Source organism: Eriocheir sinensis, chromosome 36 (assembly GCF_024679095.1).
Source record: "Eriocheir sinensis breed Jianghai 21 chromosome 36, ASM2467909v1, whole genome shotgun sequence".
In the NCBI taxonomy this organism is placed as follows: domain Eukaryota; kingdom Metazoa; phylum Arthropoda; class Malacostraca; order Decapoda; family Varunidae; genus Eriocheir; species Eriocheir sinensis.
Window position 1 is genome coordinate 1,365,387 of NC_066544.1, and position 14,044 is coordinate 1,379,430.

A 14,044-nucleotide genomic window follows, 5' to 3' on the forward strand; every position below is an offset into this window, starting at 1 on the left:
CTTAGATTCTCGAATTTCTACTCACGATTAAGATCACAACAGCCATTCTCAGCTGAGTGAGTAGCAAGTCTGCTTGAAGCGAGTGCAAGGCTCGGTCTGCCCATATCACTGTTGTCTAGGTCACATTTTTCTTTGCTTGAGGCGGAACTACATCTTTGACACGCCTTCATTTTCTACATAACCAGTAGCCAATACTTCCTGTCAACAACCATTGGCTCGCTCATTATGTTATATTGTTTACTTCTCCTACTATTTGTTATTTCCCTCTTAAGACACTCCCACAGTGACTTCTCTTTTCAGTTATTCGCTTATAGCATTTCGTCACACCGCACGTGACATGTTAGAGTCCTCTTGAATGGTTATCCACACTTCCTGACCACGCCTACTGGGTATCTGCTTTCTGTATGTGGGTCTGGGTATTTTCCATAACCTCTCAGTAGTGTTAGTGCTTATCAGATGTTTACAACTTTGTATATCTGACTAATTGCTTTCCTTCCCTCTCCTATCATATTTACAATTCTTGCTCCATATCTCCACTCGGTATTTGCCTCTGATTGGGGTCACTATTAATTAGCTGTGCTGCTATGGTCGTCTTCTGTTTGTCCATATTCTGGGTCCCAACATACTTCCCCTTCCGGAAGATCTCGCCCCTGAGATCTCACAGGTGTTGGTGGAAAAGATACGCCTTTCAATGTCTGCTGTGGGCTCGAGTCTGGAAGCAGGCGTCGTCGTGCGTAGCGCAGGACATAGGAATACCCCACGGCAGACGTCACCAGTTGAAGAACCAGGATCACGACAATGGCGAAGACAATCCACCAATGGATTTCGGGTTGAAAGGGCTGATCCGGCTCGACCACAGAATTTAGGGGCTGCAAGCCAGCTGTTAGCTCCTGTAAGGGGATGGACTCAGCACTGCGAAGAGATGGAAGGTCAGGCAAAACGGACCAGATAAGATGGCCTGTAAGAATTCTTGGAGAGGAGGGAGGTGGAGAGGGAGAGGGGCGAGAGAGACCATGATGGGGGGCCCCTCCACAACTGCCTCTTGTCCAGGAAGTGTCAGGGATGGGCTGTGGGCGCTGCAACCTTGCCGAAGCGTCAATATCCCATTATCCGTGAGGCTGACAGTATGCTTGTTTACAAGATGGTTAGGGCATGTGAGTGCCAGAGTGATGGGGGAGGCAAGTGAACAGGTCCAGTAGCCAGGACCTTTTATAAACATAGGGGGAAATGTTTTCAAGACTATTGTGTGGCAGAGGTTGATCACTGACTCATGTTTCAAGAAAGCAGCCGATTCACAAGAGGCTGCGTTACTTAAATTGCCTCATGGACGGGGCCTGTGGGAGGACAAACTAACATATGGTTATTCTTGTTACAGTGTTTTATACTAGAAAGCATAAAATATATTTTCCTATTCTCACTGAAGGCAATACATCTTGAATCAACACTATACATAAGAAAGTAAGTGCTATTCTGCACAGAAAATGGAAGGGAGTCGATTCGAAAGACATCAAAGGTGTCAATCGGATCTCCTCACAAAGGTTTGGTGAAATAGAAATTACGAGAATCGTGCAAAGCCGTTGTCCTGGAGGACAGTTATTACATCCCTATATAAAGCTAAAAAATCAGGAACTGCAGGGAATAAAAGACCTGGAGGCCGAACCTAGGCTTCCTCTAATGTACTTAACAACTGTTGGTCTCACATAGTGGTTGGAGTTATGCATGTTTGCAGGGAAGACTGCAGACTCACCTTTAAATCTTGTCTACCTGGACTTATGTGTCTCAATGCTTAGTCAAAATTAACAATGCTTGTATGAGATTTTTTCTCTTCCTAATGCCAAAGTCAATAGAAAATTGGCGCACAACTTGGTTCAATACATATACAGCTGAATATAGCCTGTTAAAGGCAGATTGCATGGCATGCATATTACTTAATGATGTTGAGTTTTCCATAATAAACATTTAACTATATAAAATCTTTCTCAGTTAATGACTCTAGTCCTCTATTTTTTCATGAATAGCATCAACTTGAGCCTGGGTCGCGGTACCAAATAGGTTATTAGACAAGGATCCTCAAAAAAATTATTTCCCGTTTTTTTCTTTTCTCTATAATTCATAGAAGCATGCAGCTTGTTTTGAATAGTAGTCATCACATAGCCTAAAACTTTTTTTTTAGATAATGCAACAATAAACTGAATTCGTTTTCAAAATTAAAGAGTGTGTATTTTATTGCTTTTACAGCTGGATACTCAGGTGACATTTGAATAATATTTCAAGTAACGAAGCAGTTAAAATCCGTGCTTTATATAATGCAGCTAAAATATCTTCTGTGAGGCTAAACGGTACTATAGTCTCTGTCTGTGAGGACTTTAATATAGATAGTATGTTGGTGTGAAACTTTGGCCAGCACGTGTTGGGGACTCCTGTTGTGTCAATGAGTCGTACACTGAAAGAGTCAAATCAATCTGTGGTTTATTTCGTCATATTTCCGCTCAATTATTGCATTTTCATCCTTATGCATTATTCCTGTTCTATATCGTATTAGTTTTAACATTACATTAGGCAACTCTTGTACCGTCGAAGAGCGAAGGCTTTATCTATGCCGAGGTGGCTCTGAAAGTTTGGGAGTAACCTGAGAAGGTAGGGCCTGTGCATCAGCTGTTTATTGCTGTTGTAGAACGAACATTATTTAATGTGTCATGAGTAGCAGTCACCTATCCGCTACGAGTTATTATTTTCGGTAGAATTTTTCTCAGCGATTTAGGGTTGAGCAATGCAAAGAATAGATCAGTGTCTGTCTCTGGATTTAAAGGGTATGCTCGCCTAATCGTTGGACATTGCTGCACGTCGATGCAATCTTCATGAAGGACTTTTACTCTATCTGTGGGGACCGTTGAAACCTTACTAGTCCTAAGGTTCCTAATTTTTATCACTGATTTTCTCTATTACCCTGTAGGGTCCATCAAAAATAGGTTGCAACTTTTTATTTACTTTTTTCTGTGGTCTCGTTTGAGGAACATTGTCTCCAACGTTGATAGTTTTGATTTTGAAGCTTTGTATTTCTTTTCTATTTCTTTTCTACCTTTTTCAATGTAAACCTGGCATCTATCATAAACTTTATTTGCAATTGCAGTCATTTCCTCTTCATAGGAGTAAATATCACAAACTTTCCTTGCATTACATCCATTTCCTCTTCATAGGAGTAAATATCATAAACTTTCCTTGCAATTGCAGTCATTTCCTCTTTATAGGAGTCAATATCATAAACTTTCCTTGCAATTACAACCATTTCCTCTTTATAGGAGTCAATATCATACCAGGGCTGCTGAATTTTTTTCTAACATAATGTAGGGTACAGGAGGATCTCTAAAAATTCTCTCTCTGTCTCTCTCGATAAAATGGGGACTCCTTTATGGTGCGATAATACGCAGGATTACAGGCCAAGATGTCTATAAGTAGCATTATATCCCAAACGGACACATTTCCTAGAACATTCTCCTCAAAATGTTAACAACAGTATAATTTGCGCGCTTTATTATTCCATTTCCATTTGTATGGTAAGCCGTTATTCGCGTGTCGCACAGGTAGCTTCTAATTTATCTCCTGCATCACGGAATTAACGAACTCTGAACCTTGACCTGTAACAACTGTCTGAGGAACACCGTGTACACAAACAACATCCACGTACAACGCCCTTGCCATTTCGCGGGCTTCCTTACTCCGTAAGGGTACTGTAATCAAATACCTTTTAAAAACATCAACTATGGGCATTACGTATCGAACCCCATTGTTCGATACACCCATGGGACCCACAAGGTCCATGTGTATTCTTCCAAAAGGAGCGGTGACGTCTGGATATTGCCGCCAAGGAGCAGGGTGCAAGTTCCCAACTCACTTTTAAAACGACTACCATGACGCACTTCCTTACATAATTTTCTACATCCCGTTTCATTCCAGGCCAGAAAGCGAACTTTCTACACCGACATAACGTAACTTTGGTTCCTCCGTGCCCTGCAGTGGCGACGAATGAGCCAGAGTTATCGCCTTGGAAATACTTGGGGGGTAGAATCACCACCTTAGTGGCTTCTCCGTACGGACTCACTAAAACACATCATTTATTTCCACCTGTAACTCTGACAGGGGCGGCATCTCACATTATGCCCATCTTCAACACAATATAACATAATTTCCACCTGTACCTCTAACAGGGGCGGCATCTCACATTATGCCTTTTTTCTCTGAGTCTTTGCTCAATTTTCATTCATGGGGCTTCCTTCTTTTAGCATACTTATATGCTGGCTGCTCAGCATGCAGCTCACTAATCTCCTGAATACTCCAGTCAAGTGTGTGGCCAATACACTCACTATTCAGGTCCATACATATCATATATTTTATTTTCTCATTTTTCGGCGCCTGTTTCTTTTTCTGCACTAGTGCAATACCTTGCCCCTCATTATCCACGTGTTCCACGGTTTTTGTTGTTCCCCATCCACAAACATTATCGCGCGTGTCCTTCTAATTCAATCTCAGTGTTCTGTTGAGCCTTCATCCTTGATAAAAAAAATCTGCTACTATATTTTCCTTGCCAGGCAAATGATTGATTGTGAAACCATACTCACTCATGAGAGTCTGCCATCTAGCTATCCTGCCGTTGGGACTAGCTACCTGTAACAACCATACTAAAGGTCTGTGATCCGTGTGGATCTCAACAGGGTAACCCAGTATTAATGGGCGGTTTACGTGTAACCCATAAATTACAGTTAAAGCCTCTCGTTCAACTATACTGTACCGCTGTTCTGCCGTATTCAATTTCTCACAAAAAAAGATACAGGTCTTAGTTTATCATCATTATCCTGTTATTGCAATACTCCACCAGTATTGTAGTAGGACGCGTAGAGTGACTGTACCAAGCATTCTATCCTTAAGGGTTGAGAACGCAATTTTTGTTTCATCCGTCCATATGAGTGGAGTTTTATTTTATTTTTATTTATTCTTTTAGTGTACCTTTCTTCTTTTTGTAAATCTTTAGAAAAGGAGCAACAATTTGTGAATAATTTGCAATAAATTTGCGATAATAATTAGTCAATCCAAGAAATGACTATATCATGAACAGTTTGGGGGGCCGGGACGTTTTGTATGGCCTCCAGCTTGCTAGACTGAGGTCTTATTCCCTCTGAGCGGATGGCATGGCCCAGGTAATCTACTTTGTCCTTAAAAAAGTTACACTTCTCCATCTTAAGAGTCAGTTTGGCTTCCTTTAAGCGATCCAGAATTTGTTCTAAGTTATCTGCGTGATTAGAAAATATATCGCCCAGGATAATTATGTCATCAAGGTACACCTGAACCTTGTTGTTTAATAGTCCTGTAAGAACAGTGTTTATTATTTTCTTGCAGCAGGACGGGGCTGTTTTAAGGCCAAAGGGGAGGGAAGTAAATTCCCAATGTCCTGCTGGAGAAGAAAATGCCGTCTTTTCTCTGCTGATTTCATCTAGGGGGATTTGATGGTAACCCTGTTTCATGTCTAGGCATGGAAAAAAAAAAACTTACTATCTCCCAATTGATTGAGTATGGTAGTTATATTAGGGAGTGGGTACCGGTCGTCCCGTAGTGTTTTATTAAGTGCCCGGAAGTCCAGACAAAGTCGTAGTACTCCATCTTTTTGGGGCACTGGGATAAGTGGGGCATTATAGGGTGATCGCGAAGGGCGAATCACACCCTGTTGCTGGAGCGATATAAGTTGTTCATTTACTCTGTCATGATAACTGATAGGAATGTTATATGGACGCCTGTACACTACTTCATCAGTGTTTTGCTTGATGGTGCTTAAAAAAATAGGGCGTTACTGTTAATGGTTCTTGTTCTGTGGAAAACACTGTTATATATTTATCTATTAAGGACTTTAAAACCTGATTCTCTCTCTTCACTTGGGAATTTAGCGTCAACAATTTGATAGAGGCTTTTCTTCCTTACTTCAAGCTCTGCGGGCTTCAAGTCTGTTTTAGCTGTGTCAGCGGTCTGTACACTAGATACTTGTGGCAGATCAGCGTATAGCTCATGAGTGACAGGCTTCACAAATCCTAACGTTGTATTATCATCTATCTTTACACTCGCTTTCAATATTCAAATACGGCACAGTGACATAAGATCTTTGATTGTCAGATGAAGGGGTTAACTTAACTATCCCTGAGCACAAGACTCTAGCCTGAGGAGTACTAACACAAGGCTCAAATAAAGCTTCACTTGCCTGTAGTTGCGTCACTAGCGTTATGTAACCTGCAACAGATGCATGCAGTTGCAAAGGTTCCGCTGCTTGGCAACGTACGGCCTTATTTTCAGTGAGACCTTCTTTATTTCCATCTACATTTAGCTAAGATCCTTCACCTCTAGATATAAGACATTTTTCCTGGCATAATTGTATGGTTTCCCCTTCTATTATCAGTTTTAAGCTTCGTTTCTTTTGTTCCTTATTTAGTTGCCATGTTTTAAAACTTATCTCGTGTTGCATGAAAAATCAGTACTCAACACAATAGGGGTCGGCGAATCTGCATCGCGTGTTATCAATAACTCTTGGAAACTTCTTTTTCCTTCCATATTAACTTGTCTTTTACCGTCATTTTCAATATGGTATCTTTGCACAGAGACAATATTCCCGGGTTTCGCTTCACATTCATTTACTGCGAGCCCTAATTCTTTAATAAATTCATCCGTTAAAAACTGACACACGCTCCTGTTTCTAGGAGTGCTGTTACTTTTGCATATGTATTATCATGAGTAGTGCGATCTGCCTACCAATGTTACTCTTGAGTTATGTTGATTATAGCCTTCTTTTCATTATTTTTAAGGTCACTCCCTTGTTTGTTATAGCCTTCTTTTCCTTATATTTATGTGATGCGGTTACTCCCTTGTTCGTTATAGCCTTCATCTTATTATATTAAAGGTTACTCCCTTGTTCGTTATAGCCTTCATCTTATTATATTAAAGGTTACTCCCTTCTTCGTTATAGCCTTCATCTTATTATATTAAAGGTTACTCCCTTCTTCGTTATAGCCTTCATCTTATTATATTAAAGGTTACTCCCTGTTTTGTTCTTCGCTCATTTTCCGTTTTTTCCACTGCAAGTGTGCATATTTATTTATTTATTTATTTATTTTCATTTGTTTATTTAATGTTATTTGTAGTAGATAACTGAGGGGGGCACTACCCTGGCCTCCTCTTCCTCTGATTCTCTTACTTCACACATTTATCTTAATACTTCACACTATTGTCCATATGCTTCATTTTTTTTTTTTCATTCATGACTTTTTATCCATACCTCACACTTTTCTTAGTATTTCACATTTTTTCTAGATCATACTCTACACTTCCTACCTGGGGGACGCGGGTTAGGCCTTTATAATGTCACTCTATGGCTGCATGTCCGCCGCGGCACACCACCACCCTGTGAGGCGTAGAGCCCCGTGTTCCCCTCCATCCTGGGGTAACAATCCTAAAACAAACAAACCTGAGAGGCGGGACGCTGCCGCTGCCTGTCACCTGACACCCTCTCACTGATGAATGGATCGCGGCGCGGGTGGAGAGAGACTGCCCATCCCTTTCCACTCCGCCCGGGAAGGAACTCATGAATTCTCGGTTGAGTCGCGAGTGCTACCCATTGCACTACAGAACAACAGTGGTTGGCCAGAGTTTCCATTACCATATCGTCAAAGTCCATGTCCTCCGGAAGAACCATTAATTATATAATTAAATCGTCACTATTATTTCCGCCACTTAAAACGAGCAAAGCTTAATGAAAATAAGAGGCGTTTTCTCGTCAGAGTAAATTAAACAAAAGCACTGTAAGCACATGTCCCTATTTATCCCTATACCGCTGCCGCCAGTTTTGGACCCTTCTTTTCTTGTATTAAATCAACTCTATTATCACTCATTAATTACTCCATAAATGATCTCACCGTCTCGTATCCCTGGTAGCGTGATCCGGCTTAAGTTGTTATTGGAGACTGGTGTTCGGGGATAAACAAGGGAAAAAGAAAATATACATTTATTTAAAATTAAATGAAAGTAATTGCCTTACGCAATATTCTATGCTCAGACGATCATAACGCTGGCATATTCAGCAATGGATGCAACATATGACAAACGACATGTCTTTAAACATAATACTACAATTTGTGCTCAGTTGTTGCCAATAATAATAACACTCGTCATTCCACAAGCAGTGGTTTGTTTCTCTCTGCTTACATCACAATATTTAAATACTCTCCTCACATCCTGATAACACATTCCTATAGTATAATCTACTACAATTTCACGGAAGCACCAAATTATACCACACCCAGTGCTTTCTACCTTTGCTTTACATCGCACAAATAATCACAATCCTGTCCCACTCACAATCCTACTTCACATCTCCTACATTATAATCTCCAGGACAATACAGTCGGTTTCCCTTAGATTCTCGAATTTCTACTCACGATTAAGATCACAACAGCCATTCTCAGCTGAGTGAGTAGCAAGTCTGCTTGAAGCGAGTGCAAGGCTCGGTCTGCCCATATCACTGTTGTCTAGGTCACATTTTTCCTTGCTTGAGGCGGAACTACATCTTTGACACGCCTTCATTTTCTACATAACCAGTAGCCAATACTTCCTGTCAACAACCATTGGCTCGCTCATTATGTTATATTGTTTACTTCTCCTACTATTTGTTATTTCCCTCTTAAGACACTCCCACAGTGACTTCTCTTTTCAGTTATTCGCTTATAGCATTTCGTCACACCGCACGTGACATGTTAGAGTCCTCTTGAATGGTTATCCACACTTCCTGACCACGCCTACTGGGTATCTGCTTTCTGTATGTGGGTCTGGGTATTTTCCATAACCTCTCAGTAGTGTTAGTGCTTATCAGATGTTTACAACTTTGTATATCTGACTAATTGCTTTCCTTCCCTCTCCTATCATATTTACAATTCTTGTCTCCATATCTCCACTCGGTATTTGCCTCTGATTGGGGTCACTATTAATTAGCTGTGCTGCTATGGTCGTCTTCTGTTTGTCCATATTCTGGGTCCCAACAGCTGTTTATCTCTCACCTAACTCTACTAACTATGTGAAATTCTTCGACTACTTGAACTCTAAAGTGGAGCACATCTTGACCCACTCTCCCTTCGCTGAAATCACCATCTTGGGAGATTTCCATGTTCACCACCAGCTTTGGCTTTCATCCGTTTTCACTGATCAACCTGGTGAACAAGCCTACAACTTTGCTCTCCTCAATGACCTAGAGCAGTTGATTCAGCACCCTACACGTATTCCCGACCGTCTTGGAGACCGGCCCTACATACTAGATATCTTCCTTACCTCTAACCCTTCTGCTTACTCTGTCAAACTGTTCTCTCCGTTGGGCTCCTCCGATCATAACCTTATTTCTGTATTCTGTCCTATCGCTCCTGTACACCCTCTGGACCCACCGAAGAGGCGATGCTTCTGGCATTTTGCTTCAGCTCGGTGGGACGACCTGAGGATGTACTTTTCCGATTTCCCGTGGAATAATTACTGCTTCCAGTGATTATTCCTCTGTGATGCGCTTCCAGCGCTACATAGAGGTGATTGTCTCTGGAATGGAGGCATACATTCCACGTTCTTTCTCTATTCCTCATGCTAAAAAGCCTTCGTTTAATCATGCTTGTTCTCGTGCTATTAAAGATAGAGAGGCAGCTCACAAAAGGTTCCAGAGCCTTCGCACTCCTGCTAACCATCATCTTTATATTTCTGCCCGGAATCATGCCAAATCTATTCTCCGACTTACCAAAAACTCCTTCATTAATAGAAAATGCCAAAACCTTGCTTTCTCGAATTATTCCCGTGACTGCTGGCATCTAACCAATAACTTCCTCTTTCCCTCCTCTCCTTATCCCCGACGGCAGCACCGCCGTCTCATTTGTCTCTAAGACTGAACTCTTCGCTCAAACTTTCTGTAAGAACTCCACCCTGGACGATTCTGGGCATGTTCCTCCTACTCATCCCCCCCTCTGACTTCTTTATGACTGTTATTAAGATTGTTCCTAATGATGTTTTCTATGCCCTCTCTGGCCTCAACTCTCAGAAGGTTTATGGACCTGATGGAGTGCCTCCTATTATCCTTAAAAACTGTGCTTCCGTGCTGACACCCTGCCTGGTCAAACTCTTTCGTCTCTGCCTATCAACTTCTACCTTTCCTTCCTGCTGGAAGTACGCCTTCGTACAGCCTGTGCCTAAGAAGGGTGACCGTTCTAATCCCTCAAACTATCGCCCTATAGCTTTACTTTCCTGTCTATCTAAAGCTTTTGAATCAATCCTTAACCAAAAAATTCAAAAGCACCTTTCCACTTCTAACCTTCTATCTGCTCGCCAGTATGAGTTTCGTAAGTGGCGGCAGGAGGCTACAGAACGCTGAACCTCAGACCTTGCTATCATTTCCGATTGGGGTAGAAGGAACCTTGTGTCCTTCAATGCCTTAAAAACTCAATTTATCCACCTATCAACTCGACACAATCTTCCAAACACCTATCACCCTTTTCAACACTAAATATCCTCGACCTATCTTTAACTCAAAATCTTAACTGGAAACTTCACATCTCCTCTCTCATTAAATCAGCTTCCTCGAGGTTGGGCGTTCTGTATCGTCTCCGCCAGTTCTTCTCCCCCGCACAGTTGCCATCCATATACAGGGGTCTTGTCTGCCCTCGTATGGAGTATGCATCTCACGTGTGGGGGGGCTCCACCCACACAGCTCTTCTGGACAGAGTAGAGTCTAAGGCTCATCGTCTCATCAGTTCTTCTCCTCTTACTGATAGTCTTCTACTTCTTAAATTCCTTCTATCTTCTATCAATATTTTCACGCTGACTGCTCTTCTGAACTTGCTAACTGCATGCCTCCCCCCCTCCTGCGGCCTCGCATCACACGACTTTCTGATCAAGCTTATCCCTATACTGTCCAAACCCCTTCTGCAAGAGTTAACCAGCATCTTAAGAACATAAAAACATAAGAACAAAGGAGTCTGCAAGAGGCCGGTAGGCCTGTACGAGGCAGCTCCTCTGAACCTAAGCTCCCGTGTAGCTCCCGTTTATCTAACCCCACCTAATATCGCTGTCCATGAATTTATCTTACCTATTTTTGAATGTGACAATTGGATTGACACCCACCACATGACTGCTAAGCCTATTCCACTCATCCACCACCCTATTTGTAAACCAATTTTTGCCTATGTCCCTATTGAATCAGAATGTATCCAGTTTAAACCCATTACTACGTGTCCTACCCGGTTCTCTTACCAACAAAACCTTATGAATGTCTCCCTTATTAAAACCCTTCATCCATTTATAAACCTCGATCATGTCTCCACGCACCCTTCGCCTTTCTAGAGAATGCAAGTTTAGCTGTTTGAGTCTTTCCTCGTATGGCATAGTCAAGCATAGTCAAGATGAGGTCTAACTAATGCTAAATATAGTTTCCTCCTGCCTACGACTTGAACTCTTTCAAGAGGAGGGTATCAGGACACCTTTCCTCCCGAAATTGATGTCTTTTTGGCCACTCTACTCTATTTAGGAGCAGTACGCAGCGGGCTTTTTTTTTCATTATTGCTTCCTTTTTTTTTACGTCCTTGCACTGTCTCCTCTGCTGTAAAAAAAAAAAAAAAAAATATATATATATATATATATATATATATATATATATATATATATATATATTCACACACACATATATATATATATATATATATATATATATATATATATATATATATATATCTATATATATAGATCTATATATATATATATATATATATATATATATATATATATATATATGTCTGGAGTAGGTAGGAAGACACCTACCGAACGGGCGCAAGCCACCCAGTGAGGTATATATGGGAGGTGAGAAGGAGCTGAAGCCTCCAAAGACCCTTCCCATGTCCTCACTAACCGTTTCCCTATTGTCTCACCAACACCGGAGAGTAGTTCAGCATGCTCTCTAAAGACAGATCCTCTCTTTATCCACACCACACTACATTCACACAACATATACACCTTTTCCCAATATTAAAATTTCAAAATGGCGCACATACACCAAGCCTCGGAGTCCCCGCCTGGGGGGTGGACCACAAATTCCCCCAGGGAGGACTCCCCTTCTGGCTGCCGACCCGAGAGGTGTCTTGATAACTCCTCGAACCTCTGTCTTCTCAATTTCTGCAACATTCGCGGTCTTCGCTCTAATTTTCATTCTGTGGAACATCATCTCTCCTCCTCTAAACCTCACCTTCTCTTCCTTACCGAAACACAGGTTTCTGAGGCTACTGACAGTAATCTCTACTCTGTTCCCTCCTACTATCTCTATCCTAAATTTCAATCCAAAGCTGGATGTTGCGCCTACGTGCGCAACGACATCACTTGCTCTCGTGCCCACAACCTTGACTCTTCTGAATTTTCCACCTTCTGGCTAAGACTTCATTGTCATTCTATAACTAAATACATCTGTGCTGTTTATCTCTCACCTAACTCTACCAACTATGTAAAATTCTTTGACTATTTGAATTCTAAAGTGGAGCACATCTTGACCCACTCTCCCTTCGCTGAAATCTCCATCCTAGGAGATTTCAATGTTCACCACCAGCTTTGGCTTTCATCCTCTTTCACTGACCATCCTGGTGAACAAGCCTACAACTTTGCTATCCTCAACGACCTAGAGCAGTTGGTCCAGCACCCTACACGTATTCCCGACCGTCTTGGAGATCGGCCCAACATTCTAGACCTCTTCCTTACCTCAAACCCTTCTGCTTATTCTGTCAAACTGTTCTCTCCGTTGGGTTCCTCCGATCACAATCTTATTTCTGCATCCTGTCCTATCGCTCCTGTACACCCTCTGGACCCACCGAAGAGGCGATGCTTCTGGCATTTTGCTTCAGCTCGGTGGGACGACCTGAGGATGTACTTTTCCGATTTCCCGTGGAATGATTATTGCTTCCAGGATAGAGATCCCTCTGTGTGTGCTCAGCGCATCACAGAGGTGATTGTCTCTGGAATGGAGGCATACATTCCTCGTTCTTTCTCTACTCCTCACGCTAAAAAGCCTTGGTTTAATCACGCTTGTTCTCGTGCTGTCAATGATAGAGAGGTAGCTCACAAAAGGTACCAGAGCCTTCAAACTAAAGCTAATTATGAACTTTACATTTCTGCCCGAAATCGTGCCAAATCTATTCTCCGACTAACCAAAAATTCTTTCATTAATAGAAAATGTCAAAACCTTGCTTTCTCTAACTCTTCCCGTGACTTCTGGCATCTAGCCAAAAACATCTCCAACTTCACTTCTTCATCTTTCCCTCCACTCCTCAGTCCTGACGGCAACACTGCCGTCTCATCTATCTCTAAGGCTGAACTCTTCTCTCAAACTTTTTCTAAAAACTCCACTCTGGACGATTCTGGGCATATTCCTCCTACTCATTCCCCCTCTGACTCCTTTATGCCTGTTATAACGATTCTTCAAAATGATGTTTTCTATGCCCTCTCTAGCCTCAATCCTCAGAAGGCTTATGGACCTGATGGAGTGCCTCCTATTGTCCTTAAAAACTGTGCCTCCGTGCTGTCACCCTGCCTGGTCAAACTCTTTCGCCTCTGCCTGTCAACATCTACCTTTCCTTCTTGCTGGAAGTATGCCTTCATACAGCCTGTGCCTAAGAAGGGTGACCGCTCCAATCCCTCAAACTACCGTCCTATAGCTTTACTTTCTTGTCTATCTAAAGCTTTTGAATCAATCCTTAACCGGAAGATTCAAAAGCACCTTTCCACTTCTGACCTTCTATCTGATCGCCAGTATGGGTTCCGCAAGGGGCGTTCTACTGGTGATCTCCTAGCCTTCTTAACTGACTCTTGGTCATCCTCTCTTAGCCGTTTCCGTGAAACTTTTGCTATTGCGCTGGACATATCAAAAGCTTTTGATAGGGTCTGGCACAAATCTTTGCTTTCTAAACTACCCTCCTACGGTTTCTATCCTTCTCTCTGTACCTTTATCTCCAGT